General features: G+C 36.2%; 1 non-coding gene across 1 annotated transcript; it reads right to left on the reverse strand.

The window, feature by feature from the left end:
• Window positions 1-4,659: 4,659 nt before the first annotated feature.
• On the reverse strand, window positions 4,660-4,766 carry LOC125369640. The gene has a single exon (XR_007215317.1). It is a non-coding gene; the product is annotated as a small nucleolar RNA R71 (small nucleolar RNA).
• Between the last annotated feature and the right edge of the window lie 21,415 nt (window positions 4,767-26,181).

Raw genomic sequence — 26,181 nt, forward strand, 5'->3', positions numbered from 1 at the left:
TTTTTTTCTTTTTTCTTTTTTTTTTGAAGAAGGAACAATTAATTTGTTTTTGGATTGAAGGGAGCATCTAATTAAGATTTTTGAGGGACTTAGTAAATTCAATAAAACTGGCATTTCATCCAACAACTAAATGAACACATTGCAAAATTACTAGAAATAGGGTAAGGATCAAAAAGGGAAAGACTTAACAAGGTGTGATGATAAAGCAAAGTGGTAAAATGTAGAAAATGGATAGATCTAAACTTGGCTAACTAATGGAAAATATTTACAGGTTGGATTTTGGCTACAATGGTGAATCCTAAGTGCCCTTATCATTTCATAACATTTGATTGTTCATATGACCTCAATAAGTATTATTGAGCAAGTTCTAGAAATAAGAAGAATGTAATGCACACTCAAACAAAAAGAAAGGAGCATTTATGATGTATGCTCAATTAGGTTCAAAAACTCACAATTTAAATGTGTATATTTGCATAAGGTGTCTAAATATTGTTAATCAAATCATCATTTAATCAATTCATACACAAAACACAACAATTAATCAAATTCAAATTACCAACTTAAAGAATGGTCAAGCAACACTGGTTTAACCTAGCCACTTGCTCAATAATATGCCAAAAGCAACAAACAACGAGGAAAAATCTCGTGCTCATAATCATAACTATCAATCTTTCAAAGATAAACAAAAAGCTAATAAACATCCTAAGTATCCTAAATTATATGCATCATCAATAATATAATAAATGACAATTGGAAAACATAAGAAAAGGAAAAGGAAAGCCAAAACAACGGCTTACCCACCCCACACTTGTAGGATACATTTCCATAGTGTATAAAAGAGTTCGGAAGCAACAAATTAAGTACTCAAAAAGAAAAAGAGATATTGCCCTACTCATCTTGCTAGGCTGGTGGCTGAGGTGGTGTTACTGAAGGGGGTGTATTATCGTCTGCTGGAGTTGGGAAGAATTGATCAAAATTAGTAAAGTCAAAATCATTTGTCCTATTCTTCTACAAGGCTGCCTCTATCCTGTCTCCCTGGGCCAACTTCCTATTTAGGAGATCCAGAATTTGTCTTTGTATAGCATTAAAATGTTGGAAATGTGCTCGAACCTCCTACTCAAACCTGTTGAGCCTATTTGTGTGCTGTTGCTGCATGTTAGTGATCTAATAAAATCTCGCAATCAACTTATCAATCAATCAACTTGATGCTCTAGGGTGCTCTCCTTGTTCCTCCCGAGCCTCCCAGGCTATTGACCGAATAAGTCTGCATTCTGGCCCTAAGATCCCTGTCCATTTGGTGATCATCCTCATATGCTGCATAGTAGATAGGCCAGCAGGGGTCATCTCGCCTATGAGCATCAAGTCATCCAACAAATCTCTGTCTAGTAGCTCCATCCTCCTAGCAATCCTGGCCACATAAGGTCTGAAACATATCCAAGTCTTCTTTTGGTCCCTAGTGACAGTCTTGCACTGCTTCGCTAACACATATCCTATGTCCACCCTCCTTTTTTGATGCAGTGCCCATAAATAGAATACATCAGGCTATGTGACCACTCTAAGACTTTCCCCTCGCCCTGTCAATGTATATGCGCGTAGGTAGTGAAGATAGAGCAAGCTATTAGAGAGGCTGGATGCCTTAGACTTGCTCGGGTAGTAAGGCTTGTCCCCCTCAGAAATGGTCTCCCAGGCTTTGTCAAAAGAAACTCTTAGATTGTATAAGGAGCCTCTGAAATGATCTGACTCTTTAGTCGCTTGATCAGAGAGGCCAAGTGTGACACCAAGTTGGGGAAGACTCATCATGTAAGTCTACCCTCTCAACCGAAATGAGATGGCTTCTGGCTGCGATCAATCTTATCTGAGTCTGAGGGAAGAAGGTAGATGCACACTCAACCGTGAGCTCCCTATAAGTAGGCTCCACAATGCCGAAGAAGGCCTCAAAGGGTGGAGTCTGAAGTATCTTTCGAACCTCAATGGCTAGGCTGACTAGCTCTAATGCCTGCCAGTCTATGTCGTGCGGGAGTTGTAGGTGCAGATGGATGGATTGGATCTGAATGCCTTCTCTTGCACATACCCACCTTCTTGGGTCTCTCACGCAGCTCAACCATGGTACCTGCATGATAATTTATCAAACTGTTGCCAAAATTGTATTCCTTGCACTAAAGAAATAATTATTCCAATAATAGCAATACAACATTAATTTAACACATTTTCGGCACACTTGCATTAGCTAATTCCAATTCAGCAGCATAATAGAAGAACAAGGATTTGAGCAAAATAACAAAATTAACAGAGTCAAAAAAAAAAATAAGAACAAAATCATAATTTCAGAAATAATAGAATAAATTAGGGAATAGAGTAAAATAGCATACCACAATAAAAGAAATCCATAATATCCATAATAGTAACTAACAAACTAAAATAAATCATAACAACAATTCAACATTAAAGGAAAAACAAGAAATTGAGCAACATAACAGAATTGACTAAGACTTTAAAAATAGAAAACAAAATCAAAAATGTCAAGAAAATGAACTGATATGCATAATTTTACACATATTTGCTGACATATTATTGTGAATTTTCTTAGCATTAATTATGTTTTTAATCCAAAATCACCCGTATTTTGTGTTCGTGTTTCAGGAAATTTTATAGGTCCATCATCAGTGCCTTAGCAATTTTAGATCAATGGGGCGAAAATGAATGAAATCATAAGCTTTTTGACCTTGGGTTGACTTCTGGGAAGCTGAAGCCTGTACAGAAATTCCAGGCCGTGTAGCTTAAACACTTTGAAGCAGCAAGTTTTCTGAGAGTATCACACCCTAGAGCACGACCATGCTCGATTCAGTTCATTCTGTCAATTGGAGTCCATCACGGCCCGTGTTGGGGAACACGCCCGTATTTATGCAATGAATAAAAGGAACGAGCCAAAAAGAGAAAAGAGAGTCCCGGATCGACGATTTTGATTTTTGATCTTCCGTTGTAATTTTGCTAGATTTGTTGTCAGGCATTTTAGGGGGCTTTCGGAAACTGATTCTACCTTGGAATGTCAGATTCGTGATCTGGATTTTGGATTGAAGATTGAGGAGGAGTTTTGGAGCAAATCAAGAAGCAAGTCTAGAGATGAACTACAACATAGATCAAGGCTTTGAGCTATTCATCCAATTCTAGGAAAAAGGAGTATATGTTTCAATTTCTTTGTTCTTTCATTGTAATTGAATTCCTATTTGCTTTAGACATGAACATGTGTAGCTAGATTGGTTGAACCCATTAGGGTTCCTTGCTATGTTGGCTTTGTATTGAATTGTTGAGATTGTTTGAGTTTCCTTTCTTGTATTATTTTTGCAATTAATAATATAAATCAAGTTTTCGTAAGATTGATTGTATTGATTACTATTCATAGAATTCTTTTAGCAATTGAAGAATTGTAATCTAGTTTGGAAATTTAAATGCAAGAACAGGTTAATTTTCACTTAGAGGTAAGGTTAATTAATTTGCCAGATTAAGAATTAACAAAGCTTAATAGAGGTGGATTAAAACTTAGGGCTTACTTAATAATCAATCGTTAGGAAGAGATTCTAACTTTAGGTTCTTAGGTTTAGAAATTCGATTGTCTCGAGAGGGAAACGAATTCAGTTTAGAATCCATCCACGGGTAGCATAATTAGACTCAATAATCTATTATCTTTTGTTTGATACCCAGCTAGTCTAGGTCCTCTTTGGGTTTGCTTTCTTGTCTTGATTATTCTCTTTGCTCATTCATTCTCGCATTACACTTAGAATTTAGTTTTTAGTAAATCTAGAAACCTCCATTATTAATTTTAGAGTAGATAACAAGGAACGAAGTAGTAACTTTAGGATTTCACTTTTTTGAGGGATACGATATTCTTAATACTTGTTGTTGTGTTACGCTGCATCGATAGGTTTACTGCATTAGTTGTAATTGCATAAGCATATGCGCATCAAGTTTTTGGCGCCATTGCTGGGGAATCTTTATTTGAAAACTAGAGTGAAATTCTCTATTTGTTACTTTAGCCATATTTCTTTTCTATTTTTTTCATTTACTTTTTATTCATTTATTCATTCATTTATTTGTTTGGTTTGTTGCTGCCTTGTTCATTTCAGGTAGTTTATGACCAGGTGTTCTAATCCTGCACCAGTAGACCCTCTGCCCGAACTAAAGCAATCCCTCAGGCAGTTGAGCAAGCGGTTAGACGTGGAGGAGGAGCAGATTGAGATTCATGTCCATACACCAGTAGACATGGGAGACGGCAACAAAAATGTCGCTGAAGCAAACAGGACGATGTACGAGTTTGCTAGACCTTCCTTGGAGGGGAGGCACACTAGTATATTGAGGCCACCTGTTGTAGCGAAAAATTTCAAAATTAATCCAAATGTCATTCAGATGATGCAGGAGAGTGTACTATTTGGGGGCTTGCCCAGTGAAGATCCTAATGCCCACATCGTGAATTTCTTAGAGATTTGTGATATCTTTAAGATAATTGGGACTAGTGATGATGCCATTCGGCTTAGGCTCTTCCCATTTTCCTTGAGGGATAGAGTAAAAAGATAGCTACAGTCCCTACCAGCTAATACTATCACCACCTGGAATTCTTTGGCTGAGAAATTTCTTTATAAGTACTTTCCTCCTGCTAAGACTGTAAGAATGCATAATAATATTTCTTCTTTTGTGTAGTCTGATGATGAGAACATGTATGATGCATGGGAGAGGTACAAGAACCTGCTGAGATATTGCCCACACCACGGTTTGCCATTATGGATGCAAGTGCAGACTTTTTATAGTGGCTTGAACTCAGCCACGAGGTAGATAGTAGATGCAACTGTAAGTGGGGCCATCAACAGTAAGACGCCAGAGTAGGCCGACATTTTAATTGAGGAGATGGCCATGAACACATATTAGTGGCAATCTTGTAGGAGTAGGTAGTGATAGGCTATTTCTGTAGCTACAATCCAAGGCAGTGAACCTATCGATGCAAACTAGCACTAACGGCGAGTATCAAGGTCGTATTCTCAAGAAAAGGTGATCCTAGAATGATTACAACATCTCATGATATCTAACCCTAACAAGATCGATGAAGTTACTATTTTATGATTAGATGCAAGCAAAGTGATTAACTAAATGTCAAACAGTCTGAAAGGATTTCGTGAAACAATCAAAGGAAAAAGCAAACCTAAGGGGACCTAAGCTAGTTGGATTTTAGTGAAGGTAGAGATTATATTGATTACCAATTGTGATTACCCGTGAGTATTGAATCCTTAAACCTAAGAACCTAAACGATGTAATCTCTTCCTAACGATTGATTTTAGGTTAGCCTTAAGATTAAATCCACCACTATCAAGAGTTGTTAATTCTTAATCCGACTAGTCAATTACTCTTATCTATAAGTGATCATTAACTAGTTCTTGCTATTCATTTTCTAATTGCCAAATGAACTTCTCAATTACATAAACTAGTCTAAATACCACAACTCACAACATCTCATGAATAATATGATTTCTCATTAATAATGAAAGCAAGAAAAAACAAGCATTGATTATCAAAGTCTCATAAACATTAAAAGCAATCCAACAAGATAGGAACCACAATGGGTTCAACAATTCTAGCTACTCATTCTAATAAGCAAGACAAAGTAAGGAACAAATACAGAAAAGCAATTTGAAACATGTACACCCTCCTTCTTCAAGTCAGATGAAAGCCTTAAATTCCCAAATCTAAATGATAAACCCTAAATTGCCTCTTGAATGCCTCCAAATCCACTTTTGATCTTCAATGTGATGTTTAAACCAATGTAATCCTTCCTTCAATAGGTGAAATAGTCTCCTAAAGTCGAATATTAAAGTCTGGAAAAGGATGATTCGTGCATGTATGTGTGAAATCAAGTTAGAAAATCGAAGCCCAACAAAATAATTCCCATTTGCTTTTCTGTCTTTATTTTACTTTATTTCTGTCCTTTCAGATTATTTGACACTTAGTTAACTGCTTGTTTATATTTAATCGCACCATAATAACTTCCTCGATTTTGTTAAGGTTAGATAACATACAACACTGCAGTAGTTCTAGGATCACCCTTTCCCGAGAATACGACATTGATACTCACCATTTGTGCTAATCTGCATTGATAAGTTCACTGCCTTAGATTTTAGCTACACAAAAAGCCTATCAAGTTTTTGGCGCCGTTGCAGGGAAACTTTTGTGTGAACTAGAGTGAATTTGTGTTTGTGTTAATTTAGCCATTTTTATTTCTCTGTCTTTATTTTACTTTATTTTATTCTTTTAGCTACTTCTGTTCTTTGGTTGCTACCTTCCATTCTTACGTAGTTTATGACCAGGAGCTCTAGCTCTGATCTTGTAGAGCCTTTATCTGATCTAGAGCGATCCCTCAGACTTTTAAGGAAGTGTATTAATAGGCTATTTGTGTAGCTAAAATCTAAGGCAGTGAACCTATCGATGCAGATTAGCACAAATGGTGAGTATCAAGGTCCTATTCTCGGGAAAGAGTGATCCTAGAACTACTACAGCGTCTTATATTATCTAACCTTAACAAAAATCAATGAAGTTTGCTATGATTATATATGAACAAACGATTAACTAAGTGTCAAATAATCTGAAAGGATTTCGTGAAACAATCAAAGGAAAAAGCAAACCCAAGGGGACCTAAGCTAGTTGGATTTTAGTGAAGGTAGAGATTAAATTGATTACCAATTGCGATTACCAGTGAGCGAATTCTAAATTGAATTTGATTTCCCTCTCGAGAATATCGAATCCCTAAACCTAAGAACCTAAACGATGGAATCTCTTCCTAACGATTGATTTTAGGTTAGCCTTAAGATTAAATCCACCACTATCAAGAGTTGTTAATTCTTAATCTGACTAGTCAATTACCCTTATCTATAAGTGATCATTAACTAGTTCTTGCTATTCAAATTTCCAATTGCTAAATGAATTTATCAATTACATAAAGCAATCTAAATACCACAACTCACAACGTCTCACGAATAAAGTGATTTCTGATTAATAATGAAAGCAAGAAGAGACAAGCATTGATAAACAAAATCTCATAAGCATTAAAATCAATCCAACAACATAGGAACCGCAATGGGTTTAACAAATTTAGTTACTCAGACTAATAAGCAACACAAAGTAAAGAATAGATTCAGAAATGTAAATTGAAGGCATGTACACCATTTTTCTTCAAGTCAAGTTGGACAAAAAATCCTAAATTCTTAATTCATAATGACAAACCCTAATTTGCATCTTGAATGCTCCCAAATATCCTCTTGATCTTCAATTTGATGTTAAAAACAATGTAATCCTTCCTTCAATAGATGAAATGGTCTTCTAAGGTCTAGTATTGGAGTCTGGAAAGAGATGGTTAAGCTTGTATATGTGAAATCAAGTCAGAAAGTCGAATCCTCATTCAATAAATCATTTTTGCATATATAAATTTTTCAGCACGGGAGGAGTCCAGGCCATGCTGGACCTCCGCGTTCCGTAACTCACGACCTCTTCGTGGCTGTGCACCCGTGGTGGCTTCAGAAACCGTACCAAAATGGCACTCTTGAAGCACAACTATTTGATGGTTCAGCACGGCCGGAGTCTAGGCCGTGCTCAACCTTGGAATGCTAGTCCTTGCTCAATTTGATGGATTATGGTCTGTAATTGCGCGTATTTCCCCCGATTACAAATAATGTCCCTTGATAATGATCTGAAACGTGAGATGAACCAAAACACAGGTGATTCTTTATGCTAATCCTTATGTCATCAAAAGTCATCATGTCTAGAGGAACAAGGAATGATGAAGATTCCAATGTACAAACTTGTATCAGAATATTTAGCATGCGTCGATTCTCATTATTCCCACTTTCATGTAGAACATTTGTCCACGATCATTTAGAGAATGATATTAATACATGATCAACTAATTTTCTTTCTTCGCATTTGTCCAAGCATTCGATCGTTGCCTACGATTGCCGCTTCCATGTACTTTCACTCAACACTCGTACTTATACTCCCTAAATAAAATAAAACCATTATATTAGATAGAGACTAGAAAGTGAGACATAAAACAAACAAACAAAATGAGAAAATAGGTAAGATTTCATATCTAATAAGGAAAGAAATAACAAGTCCTTTATTCTCTTCTAGACAACTAAGCGTAAGGATCAAATCAAATTCATTTAAAAACAAGGGCACATAAAGAACACAAAAGGATGAAATGACGTGAGCGCTAAGTCTATTTTCACTAACCCAAGTGTTGATAACTTCGTAAAGTTCTTGAAAGAACTGATAACTTGATTTTCCATAAATTATTACACTGAAATAATATGCTAACTTTCCTCAAGTAGCATTCAATCTTTATATTTTGAAGCCCCCATTCCATAAGAAAAAGAAACTAGAAGATAAATTTTAATAAATAAATATAAAAATATGAATAAACTAAAGTCAAATCAAGGACCAAAGAGTAGTTGACTGGGCAACAACTCTCATGATCGCAAATTTGATGAGCCAACTTAACAAAAATAAGAGAAAATTAGCATAGGCCTACTTACGCTTGGATTAATTGAAAATAACATGATTTCTCCTTTACGCGAATGGATTTATGTCTCCTTCTGATTGATTATTTAGGAATCATGAGAATGCAATTTACAAGCTTGACCGGTGGTATTGAGGCATGACTGAATGATCAAGCAGCATGAGATGCAAATCCACACTCATTAGGGAGAAATCATGCTACTTTCGATTAATACAAATGCGAATGCACAAGTTTTGATGTTTAAGAGGCATATAATAAAGTAAATTAGGCTAGAGTGTTATTCGGCATGCCCACACAAAATTAACCTTATTTCCGTTAAGAATCATGGGAACATAATTGACAAGCTACACGAGTGGCATTGGAACATGACTTGATGATCAAGTAGGACGAGATGCAAATCCCAGCGTGTGATGGAGAAATCATGTTGCTTTCAATTAAGCCAAGTGAGAATGCGCATTTTGATGTTTGGGACGTATATAATGATGCAATTTGGGCTGGAGTGTTATTAGGTAGGCCCATATTAATTTTCTCTTATTTTTGTTAAGCTAGCTCATAAAACTTGAGACTACGAAAATTGTTAGCCAGTCAAATCCTCTCTGATTCTTGATTTGACTTTAGTTTATTCATCTTTTTTTATTTATTTATTCATATTTAGCTTATAGCTTCTTCTTCTTATGGAATAAGGGCTTTTGCACTATGAAAATTGCATGCAACCGAATATTTGAGGCTAGTGAGCATATTATTTTAGTTTCCTACCTTGCAGAGAAATAAGTTATGGGTTCTTTCAAGACCTTTACAGACTTATGGAGATTCGTGTGGGTAATACCTAATAACACCCTGGCCCAAATGACATAATTATATGTGTCCCAAACATCAAAATGTACGAGTTCCCCTTGGATTAATTGAAAGGAACATGATTTCTCCCTTACGCATGTGGGTGTCTCGTCCTGCTAGATCATTAAGTCACACCTAATGCCACCAGTCAAGCTTGTCAATTGCATTCCCATGATTCCTTAGGCTAATCATGGTGTCATCAGGAGTCCTCGTGCCTAGAGGAACATCGAAAGATCGAGATCCCAATGGTGCAAATCCTAAATTGGAATATTGGGGTGTGCCTCAATTCTCAACGCTGCCTCTATCCTCCAAAAGATTCATCCCCGTTCATTCTAAAAATGATATCAATACTCGATAATCTAATTTTCTTTCTTCACATTTGTCCAAGCATTGTATCGGTGCTTATGATTGCCGCTTCCATGTGCTTTTAATCAGTACTCGTATTTATGCTCCCCAAATAAAACCCAAACATCAAATGACATAGATTAGATTTAATGGAACAAAAGGAATGAATAGAATGAGAACGGAGATAAGAAAAGAAATCACAAGTCTTTATTCTCTTCCATACGGCTAAGCAAAAGGATCAAATCTAACTACCGCTTGTATTACACTTGATGAATAAAAAACAACATGATTTATCCCTTACGCGTATAGATTTACATCTCGTCTTGCTTAATCATCAAGCTAAGCACCAATACCACTGTTCAAAGCTTGTCAATTGAGTTCTCATGATTCCTGACGCCAATCCTTATGTCATTAGAAGTCATCGTGCCTAGAGGAACAAAAAATGATGGAGATCCCAATGGTGCCAATCCTTAATTGGAATATTTGTGCGAGACTTGATTCTTAGCATTCCCTCTTTCCTCTAAAAGGTTTGCTCGAGAACATTCTAAGAAAGATATCAATACTTGATCAACTAATTTTCTTTCTTTGCATTTGTCCAAGCCTAGGATCAATGCCTATAATTGTCGCTTCCACATGCTTTCACTAAACACTCATGTTTATGCTCCCCATCACAAGTTCTTTGTTCTTTTCCATATGGTTAAGCTTAAGGATCAAATCGAATAGATTTAAACGCAAAGGTACACAAAGAACACAAAAGAAAGGAAGGATATGAGCAATAAGTTTAGGGCCGAAGTGTTATTTGGTACGCCCATGCAAATTTCCCCTTATTTTCTTTATAGAATCATGGGAGCACGATTAACAAGCTTGACCGGTGGCATTGAGCTGTGACTTGACGTTCAAGCAGCATGAGATGCAAATCTACACATGGAAGGGAGAAATCATGCTGCTTTCAACTAATACAAGTGGGAATGCACGCGTTTATGATGTTTAGGAGACATATAATAAAGAGAATTGTGTCGGAGTGTTATTAGGTACTCCCATGCGAATTGTCCTTTATTTTCGTTAAGAAATCATGGGAACATAATTGATAAGCTTCATTGGTGGCATTGGAGTGTGACTTGATGTTCAAGTAGAAAGAAACACAAATACAAGCACGTGATGGAGAAATCATGTTCCTTTGGATTAATCAAAGCGAGAATGCACATGTTTTGATGTTTAGGATGCATAGAATGATGTAATTTTGGCTGGAGTGTTATTAGGTGGGCCTATAGGAATTTCCCCTTATTCCATTAAGCTTGCTTAAATTTTGAGACTACGAGAGTTGTTAGCTAGTCAACTCCTCTCTAGTTTTTAATTTGACTTTAATTTATTCATCTTTCTTTATTAATTATTCATATTTAGCTTATAATTTCTTTTTCTTAAGGAATAAGGGCTTTTGCACTATGAAAACCGCATGCATCTGAATATTTAAAGCTAGTGAGCATATTATTTTAGTTTTCTAACTCACAGAGAAATAAGTTATGGGTTCTTTCAAGACCTTTGCAGACTAATGAAGACTTGCACTAGCGAACCTAGTCTTATTCCTCACGTCCTTCCTTTTTTTTGTGTTCTTTCTCTACCACTAAGTTTAAATCAATTCAATTTGATCCTTATGCTTAGCCACGGAAGAAAATAAAGAACTTGCAATTTCTTTTTTTATCGGATATGAGATCTTACCTATGTTCGTATTCCTTTCCTTAAAGGAACAAGCAAGGATGAAGATCCCAATGCTACAAATCCTGAATCAGAATATTTAGGAGTGCCTCAATTCTCATTGTTCCCTCTTTCCACTAAAAGATTTTTCCATGATCATTCAGAGAATGATATCTATACATGATCAACTAATTTTCTTTTCCCGTATTCGTCGAAGTATTGGATGGGTGCCTATGATTGCCGCTTTCCACGTGCTTTCACCCAATACTCGTATTTATGCTCCCCAAATAAAACCAAACCATCATATTAGACAGATATTAGGAAGAAAGACACAAAAGAAACATACAAATGAGAATATAGGTAAGACTTTAGATTCGGTAAGAAAAGAAATCACAAGTTCTCTGCTGTCTTCCATATGGCTAAGCGTAAGGATCAAATCAAGTTGATTTAAACATAAGGACAGATAAAGAACACAAGACAAAGAAGGACATAAATGGTAAGTCTATGCTCGCTAGCATGAGCGTTGATAAGTCCACAAAGTTCTTGAAAGAACTAATAACTTGATTTCCCGCAAGGTAGAAAACTGAAATGATATGCTCATTGGCCTTAACTATTTTCTTGCGTGCGATCTTTATAATGCGATAGCCCTCATTCCATAAGAAGAAGAAACTAGAAGCTAAATATTAATAAATAAATAAAGGAAGAAAGTCAAATCAAGAATGAGAGAGGAGTTGACTGGGCAACAACTCTTGTAGCCCTAAATTTTATGAGCCAACTTTATGTATTCACTTATTTAATAATGTTTAATAAACGCATTTCTAGTTATAATCATTGTAATGATACATTATATTAAAAAATATTATCTATTTTTCATTATTATGATTTCAAATACATTATTACATATACATATGTAAGTATGTTCTAATTCAACTAAACTAAAAAGATTTTAGAAAGCATTTGGTTTTAAATATCCATCTCGGGCTACGTGAGATGAGGTGAAATATCTACATAATTTCTAATGCCACCGGTCAAGCTTGCCAATTGCACTCCCATTAATCCTTATGCCAATCCTTGTGTTATCAAGAGTCCTTGTCCTTAGAGGAGTAAGGAATGATGGAGATCCCAATAGTGCATCTCATGAATAAGAATATCTAGGCATATGCCTCGATCCGTTGGTCAAGCAATGCAATATGGAGATGGATAAAGCTGGTTCACAAAGAAGATTGCAACTACAAGAGCTAGAAGAAATTCGTCTAGATGCATATAAGAGTGCACAAATTTACAAGGAAAAGACAAAGAAATTTCATGATAATATAATTTCTAGAAAGAGCTTTTGTATCAGACAAAAGGTTCTTCTTTATAATTCTAGACTCAAATTATTTCCAAGTAAGTTGCGTTCTAGATGGAGTGGTCCTTTTACTGTCATTAATGTTTCTTCTATACTCTGGTCCTAGCGGACCCTGCCTACGAGTCAACATGCCTATACTAACCAATTGGGGAAGTCCCAACGTCTCCATCACCCCCAGCTCTGTCAGATGTGGTATTGCCTCCTCCAAAACTCCTAAGCTCCTAGCCAGTTGAGTAATGTAAGTCCCAAAACAGAAAAATACCTTCTTTGAGTTGTTGCAGAAGGCACTAATCTGTCTGGCCAACAAGTATTCCATGTCGACGGACTGGTGCTGGTGCATGCTGTAAAGTATAAATAGGTCCGGCTGGGTAACTACACCACCGTTATCTCCCCTGCCATTGATGGTCCTAGCTAGCAATGCATGCAAGTACCGCAGTCCCTTAGGCAAGTTAGACGCCTTGGACTGGCTGGCACTATACCCCTCAGTGTCATCAGAAATCTCGGTCCACATTTATGGATATGACACACCAGGCGTGTGTATACACCGACTATAAACCTCTCCAGCTGCATCCTCCTCAGTCCACAAGCCCAAGTGTACCCCAAACTGCTGTACACTCATCGTGAAAGTCTGCTTTGCTAGTCTGAAACTGATCGCATCCGCTTGTTGGAAGTCCCACAACTAGCTCTGCAGAAAGAAGGTGCTGGCAAACTCCACAATCCACTCCTTATATGTTGGTTCAACTATCTCAAAGAAATGCTAAAATTAGGGCGCCTCAAGATATTTCCAGCATCGCACTGCAAGTCCGACGGCCAAGGCCGGCCTATCCTACACCCTTTCCGAAATCTTTGTGCCTCATTGATTAATATCTCACGCTCAAAGGTGGGCTGCCCTTGGAAAAGTAGGAATCGATGGCTGCCGGTGGTCTAATTTGGCCCGAATAAGTCACTCGACGGTCGAGAGGAAGAGGAACCATCGGTCCGCTTCCTCTTGTAAACTCCTGATCCTCGTCTGGTGGACATGGTACCTGAAAAAGAAATGTTTAGTACTAAGGATCAACGAAATTCTGGCAGCATAACGACATAAAATGGACAAACCGAACGATTTAACTTGATCAAATTAAACTGCTCAATGCCCTGCAAAGAAAATTCAATCCACAACACTGCCAACCAATGCTAACCAATTAAATTTTCAATTCATCCACATGGAGTTTAACTTTGCCATAATCCATCACAAGGCAAACCAACATGCTAATATAAAACAGATACAACAGAGTCTACTATATATGATAGAGCCTATTGTTTAGCTGCCAACAATAAAAATAAAGAGGAAAATAAAGAATTAATCACAATCATGAATAATGGTAGAAGAAAAACGGAAAATATGAGCAAGTTAGGTATATAACCTAAATTAAAGAAAATAAAAGAAAATTAAGCACAAACATGAATGTAAATACATGCACCAAATAACAAAATAAGGAAATAAACTAAAAAAAATTGAAACACAAAGAATACACAAAGAAAACATAAATTCGAACTAATATAAAAAAAAAATGGAAAATGAAGTTGGAGGGTACTTACTTGACAAACGCAATATCCAAAGCCTTCAAGATGAGAAATAAGAAGTGAGAGAGTAAGAAAGGAGAAAATTACTAAACTAAAGGGAGAGAAAAAGTTTTGGCCATTTTGAAATGAAGTGCTATATATAGGCAGTGCATGAAACACGCCGGTGTTCACCAACAGGGGCCGTGTTCCTGAACACGGTCTGGATATCGGGCCGTGTTAAGCGAATTTAAACATGCTGACTTACCAACTTCTGAGAACACACCCGTGTTTATGGAACACGGGGACATGTTGGGGACACGGTAGGGCATAAATGCCCGTTTGGCCTAATGTGAACGTGTTCATCTTAATTTCCTGTGTTTATGGAACACGAGGACATGTTGGGGACACGGCCGAGCATAAATGCCCGTGTGGCCTACTGTGAACGTGTTCATCTTAATTTGATTTTCTTCAATTAGAACACAGCCTGTGTTAATGAACACGCCTGTATTGATCTCTAGAAAATGCAAAAGTTGCGATTCTCAGCACTTTCTCACTCTTTCTCACCTGCACAACCAATAAGTCCTCAACTCATACACTCAACATGAATAAAACTTACCAAAAACAAATTGTAAAATCTAATCAAACTAAGTTCACAATGAAAGGGTAAAGTATTAAAATTGAAAAATAGAATTTGGGGTGCCTCCCAAACGGTGGGGATTGATGACCATCCAGTATCAAGCAAGCTGCCATTATGATAGGCAAAACTCGCTCCTCGTATAATTGCACGTAGTCATGATGCTCTAGGGGCTCTTCAAATTTGAAAGCTGAAGTTTCACCAATTGAAAGGATCGACGGTTGGGCAATTTCTTCAGGAACGTCGATGGTTTTCTCTAGTCCTTGGCTTGGTTCACTTGCTAGAAGAAACTCGAGCTCCTCCAAGACTTCTTCATTGGATAACTCGTGCTCATCCTCCATCATCGAAGGGACTTGTGGAAAATCCACCAAAAATTCCTCTAACTGCAACTCGAAGATCATCAACTATAACGCCTTATTGGTAGTCTTTCAGAGGGATCATGTTTGCCTCTTCCTTTTCAGGTTCTATCTCCATGTTCAAAGAGTCATCCTGCACAGAAGCATCATCGTCAAACATAATAGATAACCCAGAAAAATTCTCACCTGAATGCAAAGTGACGGCGCTCAAGTGTTCCTCGGATTCAGTAGCATTTATGGAGTTCCCAATTTCTCTTCAGCTAGTAACTTGAAGATTAGGCCTACTTGATGCTCTATGTTATTAATCGAGGCTTGTTGATCTTCAAGTATCCTCTCTGTTAGTTGGAATCTATCCTCAAGACTTGGAATACACCTCGTCATCAGCTCCTTTGACACTAACTCTTCACCTTGAGTTGATAGTGCAAGATTAGGCTGCTGAAATTCTAGTGGTTCTTGGCCATTTAAGCTCCATCCAAAGGGTGAATGAGTGCTCCATTCTTGATTGTAGGTGCTTCCATACGAGTCATTTGGCCAACTTCCCGTATAATTCACCTGTTCATAGTTATAAGAACAATGAGCAACATCACTATACAATGGACAATCATTACTCAAATATAAACCACAACAAAATTCACAAAAAACTTGAGATGAAAGGATAGAAGTGGAGAGTTAATCGGTAGCCCTGCAAAACGATTCCACTCGAGCTTCTAAAGATGCACAGGTATCCCAATTTTTAGCACTCTCTTAGTTCCTGATCCCATTCTCCAACGTGTCATACAAAGAGTTTAGCATTGAACCTCCTTATCATCCACTATCTGAATCATAAACTTAACTAAATAAATATGTATAAACAAAACATAAATAAATATAAATAAAAAAAATGGCTAAATTAACAAATAGCAAATTTCACTCTAGTTTTCAAACATTCCCCAGCAAGGGCGCCAAAAACTTGATGTGTGCTATCTATGCAGCTACAATCTAAGGCAGTGTACATATCGATGCAGTCTAGCACTAATGGCGAGTATCAAGGTCATATTCCTCGGGAAAGTGAAAGCCTAGAGTTACTCCTTTGTTCTTTGTTATATTAACATTTTCTAAACTAACTAATAGCTACAAGCTAAATTCTAAGGGAGATGTAGGAGTAATTGATAAATGAAATAACCAAGACAAGAAAGCAAACCCAAAGGGAACCTAAACTAGTTGGCAATCAAATAAAAGATAAAGGATTAGTGAGTCTAATTATGGTACCCGTGGATGAATTCTTAACCGAATTCGGTTTCTCTCTCGAGATAACCGAATTCCTAAACCTAATAACCTAAAGTTGGAATCTCTTCCTAACGATTGATTCTTAAATTAGCATTAAGCTTTAATCCGCCTCTATTAAGCTTTGTTAATTCTTAATCTGACTAGTTAATTATCCTTATCTCTAAGTGATTATTAACCAGTTCTTGCTATTCAAAATTCCAATTGCCAAATGGACTTATCAATCACACAAAGCAATCTAAACACACAATTCACAATGTCTCATGAATAATGCATTATCTTATTAATACTGAAAGCAAGAAGAATACAAAACTAACCCAAACAATTCAACAATATAATATCAAGCCAACATAGTAAAGAAATCCTAATGGATTTAATCAATCTAGCTAATCATGTTCATTATCAAAATCCACAAGAATTCAATTACAACAATGAGTAAAGGTAGAGAAACCCGATTACACCCTTGGATGAGAGTAAACAGCCCCAATACCTCTTGCTCGAATTGAATTGCTTCTTGTTCCTCTTGCTCGATTTGAAAACCAATCAACGAACTGTGCCCAATCTTTAATCTTTGAAGGGAATCTGATTGAAACCTTGATCCAAGTCTCCTTTTCCCTTGGTTCCAGCTTAGAAAACACTTAGAGAGATAAAAGTTTGGGTTTGGGACGTTCTCTCCCGCTCTTTTCTTTTCTTTCCTCTCTTCGTTCTTTTAATTAATTCCCCCTGTCGCCACCAACACAACTGTGTTAATGCCCGTATTCCCAACACGGGCTGGTGTTTATGCCCGTGTTACTCTTTTGGCCGTACTCCCTAAAAACTTCTTTTTCTTTGATGTTTGATGCATCCAACATGGTCGTGTTGGGAACACGGCTAGTGTTGAAACCAACACGGCCATGTTCAGCTTCCTCATGCACATGCTTAGCTTGTTTCGGCAGCTTCGACATCCAATTATGCTCCAATTCTTCCCTTTATCATTTTTTGACTTCTTTTCGACCTAATGCACACAAAAAGACGTATAGGGTGAGTGTTGGGACCAATTCACATCCAAATGTCCATAAAATCAATCTTAGAAACCTCCTTTAGATATGTGTATTTTACGCACATCATTTATAGAACTTAATTTTCTTTAATTTCTAATTCTTGATCATCTCAATTCTGATTTAGAGGAATCCTAGGGCTAAATTTCCAATTTGTTGTTGGGTTTGCAGTTAAGTAATATACGAGTTCATAATACATAAAAGGGTACGTGTGTTCTTATGGTTGGAGGTTCTCATCAATTAGGAAGGTTATCTTTATTCTAGATGGGATCTAAATCCTTATTAGTTAAGATTTAGGGTTTTCTAGTGCCTGTATAAAGCTAGTACGGATTTTGATTTGTAAAATTAAGTTGAATTTGAATGATAATTAGTTGTTAAACCTAAAAGTTATTTTGCTTTTATCTTTGTGTTTTTGTGTAGAATGCATGCTTTAGAAACATTCAAGTAGATTGATCATCTTCTTGTGGAGGGTATATGTATGGATTTACGTCTCATCCTGCTTGATCATCATGCTAAGCTCCAATGCCACCCGTCAATCCTATCAATTGGATTTCGATGATTCCTTACGCCAATCCTGGTATCATTAAGAGTTATTTGGCATAGATAACAAGGAATGATGGAGATCCTAATGGTGCAAATCTTGAATCAGAATATTTGGACGTGTCTCGATTCTCATTATTCCTTCTTTCCTCTAAAAGATTCGTCTGTGATTATTAGGAGAATGATACTAATACTCGATCAATTCATTTATTTTTACACATTTGTGCAGGCATTAGATTAGTGCTTATGATTGTCGCTTCCATGCGCTTTCATTCAACCCTCGTGTTCATGCTTATCGAATAAAACCAAACCATCATATTAGACAAAGATAAGAGAAGCATGTAGAAAAGAAACGAACAAAATGAGAACATAGTTAGGAACAAGGAATAATGGAGATCCTTATGCTAATCCTTATGTCATCAGGAGTCCTCATGCCTAGAGGAACAAGGAATGATGGAGATTCCAATCATGCAAATTCTGAATTACAATATTTGAGTGTGCCTTGATTTTCGGCATTCTCTCTTTCCTCCAAAAGATTCATCCACGTTCATTGTAAGAATTATATCAATACTCAATCAATTTATTTTCTTTCTTTGCATATGTCCAAGCATTGGATCGGTGCCTATGATTGTCGCTTCCACGTGCTTTAACTCAGTACTCCTGTTTATGCTCGCCAAATAAAACCAAACCATCATATAGGATGTAGATTAGAAAGAATGAACAAAAGAAAAGAACAAATGAGAATATAGGTAGGATTTCAAATTCGATAAGGAATGAAATCGCAAGTTCTTTATTCTCTTCCATGGCCAAGCATAAGGACTAAATCAAATTGATTTAAACACAAGGGTAGATAAAGAACATAAAAGAAAGGTAGTACACCAGCAATAAGTTTAGGTTCACTAGTGCAGGTCTTCACAAGTCCACAAAGTTCTTGAAAGAACACATAACTTAATTCCCTACAAGGTAGAAAATTGAAATAATATGCTCATATTGTAAAAGTCCTCATTCCATAAGAAGAAAAAACTAAAAGCTAAATATGAGTAAATAAATAAAGAAAAATGAATATACTAAAGTTAAATCATGAACTAGAGAGGAGTTGACTGGTCAACAAGTCTAGTAGTCCCAAATTTAATGAGTCAACTTAACAAAAATAAGGGAAAATAAATGTAGGGCTAATTAATAACACTCTGACCCAAATTACTTCATTGTATGTATCCCAAACATCAAAACACTCACAGTCCCAATTGTATTATTGAAAACAACATGATTCTCCTGTATGTGCGTGGATTTATGTGTCATCCTACATGATTATTAAGCTAAGCCCCAATGCCACCCGTCAAGCTTGTGAATTGCGTTCCTATGACTCCTTATGCCAATCCTTGTGTTATCCGGAGTCCTCGTGCCCAAAGAATTAAGGAATGGTGGAGATCCCAATTGTGCAAATCCTAAATCATAATATCTGGGCATGTCTCAATTCTTGGTGTTCACTCTTTCCTCTAAAAGATTAAATCGAGATCATTCTAAGAATGATATTAATACTTTATCAACTAATTTTCTTTCTTGCTTCAACACCCTTTAACTCAACACTCCTACTTATGCTCACCAAATAACCAAACCATCATACAAGACATAGATTAGAAAGAGACCAACAAAAGAAAAGAACAAATGAGAACATAGGTAGGATTTCGGATCCGACATGAAAGAAATCATAAGTTTTTTATTATCTTCCATGGCTAAAAGTAAGGATCAAATCGAATTGATTTAAACACAAAGATGGATAAAGAACAAAAAAGAAGTGAAGAACTTGAGCAATAAGTCTAGATTCGCTAGTGAGGGTATTCATAAATCTGTAAAGTTCATGAAAGAACATGTAACTTAGTTCTCTACAAAGAAATATGTTAACCAGTCAACTCCTCCCTAGTTCTTGATTTGACTTTAGTTTATTCATCTTTCTTTACAGGTTCTTTGATGAACTTTGCGGACTTATGATGACCTATTTTGGCGAACTAGACTTATTGCTCATGTCCTTCATTTCTTTGGTGTTCTTTGTCTACCCTTGTGTTTAAATTAATTCTATTTGATCCTTATGCTTAGGCATATAAGAGAATAAAGAACTTGCGATTTCTTTCCTTATCGGATCCGAAACCCAAACTATGTTCTCATTTATTCATTTCATTTATTCTTGTCTTCTATTTTATTTTATATGATGGTTTGGTTTTATTTGGAAAGCATAAATCGAGGTACTAAGTTAAAGTGCGTGAAAGCGACAATCATAGGCACTGATCCAATGCTTAAAAGAAATGCGAAGAAAGAAAATTAGTTGAGCGAGTATTGATATCATTCATTGAATGATTATAGAAGAATCTTTTGGAGGAAAGAGGGAATGCTGAGAATCGAGGCACACCCATATATTTCAATTCAAGATTTGCACCACTGGGATCTCCATCATTCCTTGTTTCGTTAGGCATGAAGACTCATGATGACACAATTCGCATAGGGAATCATGGGAATATAATTAACAAGTTTGACCGGTGGCATTAGGGCTTAGGTTGATGATCAAGTAGTCGAGATGTAAATCCATGCGCAGAAAGGAGAAATCATGTTGTTTTTAATAAATCCAACCATAATAAAAGCAGGAATGCGAGCGTTTTGATGTTTGGAATGCATATATTTAAGTAATTTGGGTGGGAGTGTTATTAGTTAGCCAACGCAAATTTCTCCTTATTTTCATTAAGCTAGCTCATAAAATTTGGGTCTACGAGAGTTGTTGACCAGTCAAATCCTCTTTAATTGTTGATTTGACTCTATTTTATTCATCTTTCTCTATTTATTTACTCATATTTAGCTTGTACTTCTTTTCATGGATTGAAGAATTTTGCACTATGAAAACTGCATGCAACCGAATATTTTAGGCTAGTGAACATAAAATTTCAGTTTTCTACCTTGTAAAGAATTAAGTTACAGGTTTTTTCAAGAACTTTGCAAACTTATGAAGACTCGCACAAGTAAACCTAGGCTTACTACTCACGTCCTTCCTTTCTTTTATGTTCCTTGTATACCAAAAACCCATTTTCGGCCCTTGCACAGTTTATTCGGACTGTGCAGAGCCGATCGGCTATGTTCATAGTTGAATTAGCTTTGCATAGAGCCGATCGGCTCTATGTGTTAGGGCATAAATCAATTCGATTTGATCCTTATATTTAGCCATGGAAGAGAATTAAGAACTTGCGATTTCCTTCCTTATCGGATCTGAAATCATATGTTCTCATTTGTTCTTTTCTTTTACTCCTCTCTTTCTAATCTATGTGTTGTATGATGGTTTGGTTTTATTTGGCGAGCATAAATAGAAGTGTTGAGTTAAAGCGCGTGGAAGTGACAATCATAAGCACCGGCCAATGCTTAGACAAATGCGATATTGATATCATTTTTCAAAAGATTGCATATGAATCTTTTGGAGGAAAGAGGAATGCGAGAATCGAGGAACACCAAAATATTCTAATTCAGGATTTGCACCATTGGGATCTCCATCATTCCTTGTTCCTCTAGGCATGAGGACTCTTGATGACACAGGGATTGGCATAAGGAATCATGGGAATGTAATTAAAAGCTCAATCACATTGGCATTGGGGATTAGCTTGATGATCAAGCAGGACGAGATGTAAATCCATACGTGTAAGGGAGAAATCATGTTGTTTTTAATAAATCCAAGGGTAATACAAGCAGGAATGCAATCGTTCTGATGTGTTGAATGCATATAATGAAGTATTTTGGGTTGGAGAGTTATTAGGTTGCCTAATGCAAATTTCTCCTTATTTTAGTTAAATTACCTCATAAAATTTGGAACTATGAGAGTTGTTGACCTATCAACTCCTCTCCGATTCTTGATTTGAATTTAGTTTATTTGTCTTTCTTTATTTATTTACTCATATTTACCTTCTATTTTCTTCTTCTTATGGAATGAGGGCTTTCGCACTATAAAAAAAGTGCATGCAACTGAATAGTTGAGGCCAGTGAGCATATTATTTTAGTTTTATACATTACAGAGAATTACGTTGCGGGTTCTTTCAAGAACTTTGCAAACTTATAAAGACCCACACTAGCAAATCTAAACTTATTAATCACGTCCTTCCATTCTTTTATGTTCTTTGTCTACCCTTATGTTTAAATCAATTCAATCATTACGTTTAACCATGGAAGAGAAGACAGAACTTAAAATCTTATTCCATATCGAATCCAAAATACTACCTCTGTTCTCATTTGTTTGTTTCTTTTGTTCGTCTCTTTCTAATCTATGCCTTGTATGAAGGTTTGGTTTTATTTGGAGAGCATAAATAGGAGTGTTGAGTGAAAGCGGATGGAAGCGACAATCATAGGCACCAATCCAATGCTTAGAAAAATGCGAAGAAGGAAAATTAGTTAATCGAGTATTCATATCATTATTCAAATGAACGCGGATGAATATTTTGGAGGAAAGAAGAAACACTGAGAGTCGAGGCACGCCTAAATATTCCAATTCAAGATTTGCACCATTGGGATCTCCACCATTCCTTGTTCCTCTAGTTATATGGACTCCTGATGACATAAGATTGGTATAAGGAATCATGGGTACACAATTGACAAGTTTGAATGATGCTATTGCAGCTTAGCTTGATGATCAAGCAAGACGAGATGTAAATCCAAGCACGCTAATAAGAAATCATGTGGGTTTCGATTAATCCAAGTGTAATACTAGTGGGAATGCGAGCATTTTGATGTTTGGGATGCATATAAAGAAGTAACTTGTGTTGGAGTGTTATTAGGTAGGGCCTCACAAATTTCCCCTTATTTTTGTTAAACTATATAGTAAAATTTAGGACAAAGAGAGATGTTGACCAGTCAATTCCTCTTTGGTTCTTGATTTGACTTTAGTTTATTCATCTTTCTTTATTTATTTATTCATATGTAGCTTCTAGTTTCTTCTTCATATAGAATTAGGGTTTTCGCCAATTAGCATATTATTTTAGTTTTCTACCTTGCGAGAAATCAAGTTATTGGTTCTTTCAAGAACTTTGTAGACTTATCATTCAGGTGCTTCCTTTGTCTTGTGTACTTTGTCTGCCCTTGTGTTTAAATCAACTCGATTTGATTCTTATGCTTAATTGTACGAAAGGCAATAAAGAACTTGTGTCTTTCCTTACCGGATTTGAAATGTTACCTATATTCTCATTTTATTTGTTTCTTTTGTATCTCTCTTCCTAATCTCTATCTAGTATGATTGTTTGGTCTCATTTGGGGAGCATAAATAAGAGTGTTGTGTAAAAGCACGTGGAAAGCAACAATCAAAGGCACCGATCCAATACTTGGATGAATGCAGAGAAAGAAAATTAGTTGATCTCGTATGGATATCATTCTCAGAATGATCATGGATAAATCTTTTAGTGAAAAGAGGGAATGATGAGAATCGGGGCACTCCTAAATATGCCAATTCAGGATTTGCACTATTGGGATCTCTATCCTTCCTTGTTGCACTAAGTAAAGAAAAAAGAAATCGCAAGTTCTTTATTCTCTTCCATGGCTAAGCGTAAGGATCAAATTGAGTTGATTTAAACTCAAGGGTATAGAAAGAACACAAAAGAAATGAAGGACATGAGCCATAAGACTAGGTTCGCTAGTACAAGTCTTCATAACTCTGCAAAGGTCTTGAAAGAACCCATAACTTATTTCTCCGCAATGTACAAAACTAAAATAATATACTCACGAGCCTCAAATATTCGGATGCGTGCCGTTTTTATAGTGCAAAAGCCCTTACTCCATAAGAAGAAGAAACTAAAAGCTAAATATGTATAAATAAATAAATAAAGATGAAAAAACTAAAGTCAAATCAAGAACTGGAGAAGAATTGACTGGCCAACAACACTCGTAGTCTCAAATTTTATGAGCCAACTTAATAAAATAGGGGAAATTCCTATGGGCCTACTAATAACACTCCAGCCTAAATTTATCATTATATGCGTCCCAAACATCAAAATATGTGCATTCCCAGTTCGATTAATTGAAAGGAACATGATTTCTCCATTACGCACTTGTATTTACGTCTCATTCTGCTTGATCATCAAGTCGTGCTCCAATGCCACCATTGAAGCTTGTCAATTATGTTCCCATAATTTCTTAATCCAAATAAAGAGAAATTCGCCTAGGCGTACCTAATAACGCTCCGACCCAATTCTCTTTATTATATGCCTCCTAAACATAAAAATGCATGCATTCCAGCTTGTATTAATTGAAGGCAGTATGATTTTTCCATTACGTGAGTAGATTCGCATCTTGTGCTGCTTGATCATCAAGTCACGCCTCAATACCACCGATCAGCTTGTCAACTGTGCTCCTATGATTTCATAATAAAAATAAGGGAAAATTTGCATGGTCATACCAAATAATACTCCGGCCCCAAAATTATCACTCACGTCTTTCCTTTCTTTTGTGTTCTTTATCTACCATTGTATTTAAATCTATTCCATTTGATCCTTAAGCTTAACTATATGAAAAAGAATAAAAAACTTGTGATTTTATGTGGCGAGTGTAAACATGAGTGTTGTGTGAAAGCACGTGGAAGCAGCAATCATATGCATTAATCTAAAGCTTGGACAAATACGAAGAAAGAAAATTAGTTGATCGAGTATTGATATCATTCTTCGAATATTCTCAAACAAATCTTTTAAAGAAAATGAGGAATGCTAAGAATCGAGTCTCGCCCAAATATTTTAATTCTGGATTGGCACCATTGGGATCTCCATCATTTATTGTTCTTCTAGGCACGATGACTTATGATGACATAAGGATTTGCATAAGGAATCATGGGAACTCAATTAACAAGCTTGACGGGTGGCAGTGGGGCTTAGCATGATGATTAAGCAAGACGAGACGTAAATCCATGCACATAAAGGATAAATCATGTTGTTTTTTATACATCCAAGTATAATATAAGTGGAAATGCAAGAATTTCGATGTTTGGGATGCATGTAATGACCACACGAATTTTTCCTTTTTTTTTTTAAGTCGGCTCATAAAATTTAGGACTGCAAGAGTTGTTGACCAGTTAACTATTCTCTAGTTCCTGATTGACTTTAGTTTATTAATCTTTATTTATTTATTTATTCATATTTAGCTTCTAGTCTTTTCTTCTTACGGAATAAGGGCTTTCCCACTAGAAAACCTACATGCAACTAAATACTTGAGGCTAATGAGCATATTATTTTAGTTTTCTACCTTGCAGGAAATTAAGTTATGGGCTCTTTTAAGAAATTTGTGGACTTATCAACACTCACGCTAGCGAGCATAGACTTATCCATCACCTCCTTCCTTTGTGTTGTGTTCTTTGTCTACGCTTGTGTTTAAATCAATTCGATTTTATCTTTACACTTAGCCGTATGAAAGAGACCAAAGGACATGTGATTTCTTTCCTTATCTAATCCGATGTCCTACCAATATTCTCATTCTTTTGTTTCTTTTGTGTCTCTCTTTCTAATCTCTCTTTCGATTAATTTAAGTGTAATACAAGCTGTAATTTGAGTGCTTTGATGTTTGATATGCATATAATGAAGTAGTTTGGGTAGGAGTGTTTTTAGGTAGACCCACTTGAATTTACCCTTATTTTTATTAAGTTGGCTCATAAAATTTAGGGCTACGAGAGTTGTTGCCTAGTCAACTCCTCTCTAGTTCTTAATTTGACTTTAGTTTATTAATCTTTATTTATTTATATATTCATATTTAGCTTCTAGTCTCTTCTTATAGAATGAGGGCTTTCGCACAATAAAAACTGCACGCAACTGAATACTTGAAGCTAATGAGGATAATATTTCAGTTTTCTACCTTATAGGAAATCAAGTTATGTGTTCTTTCAAGAGACTTGTTGACTTATCAACACTTAAACTAGCGAGCATAGACTTATCCCTCATGTCCTTCCTTTCACTTATGTTATTTGTCTATGCTTGTTTTTAAATCAATTCAGTTTGATCCTTACACTTAGCCATATGGAAGAGAATAAAGAACTCGTGATTTCT

The sequence above is a fragment of the Ricinus communis genome, chromosome 3 (assembly GCF_019578655.1).
Source record: "Ricinus communis isolate WT05 ecotype wild-type chromosome 3, ASM1957865v1, whole genome shotgun sequence".
In the NCBI taxonomy this organism is placed as follows: Eukaryota; Viridiplantae; Streptophyta; class Magnoliopsida; order Malpighiales; family Euphorbiaceae; genus Ricinus; species Ricinus communis.